Below are 357 nucleotides of genomic sequence, written 5' to 3' on the forward strand. Positions count from 1 at the left end.
AGGCAACCTAGACGGAATTTCCGTCTAGGTTGATTAGTCAACCTAGACGGAATTTCCGTCTAGGTTGACCTTTCCGTCTAGATTGACAAACTAGACGGAAATTTCCGTCTAGTTTGATTCAACCTAGACGGAACAAACTAGACGGAATTAATTCCGTCTAGTTTGACTCAAACTAGACGGAAAAAAATTCCGTCTAGTTTGTTCCGTCTAGGTTGCTCGTTTTTCTACTAATGAAACTAATAATATACGTTTTAACTTGCAAACAAAGTGTCAACTTAAAATGCTTACTGTTCGCGGGAAAATTTGTTGCTTTCTTTGTTATTGATTCCATTGTCATCTTGAGTTACAACTTTTTGA

This window comes from Asparagus officinalis, chromosome 7 (genome assembly GCF_001876935.1).
Source record: "Asparagus officinalis chromosome 7, Aspof.V1, whole genome shotgun sequence".
NCBI lineage: Eukaryota > Viridiplantae > Streptophyta > Magnoliopsida > Asparagales > Asparagaceae > Asparagus > Asparagus officinalis.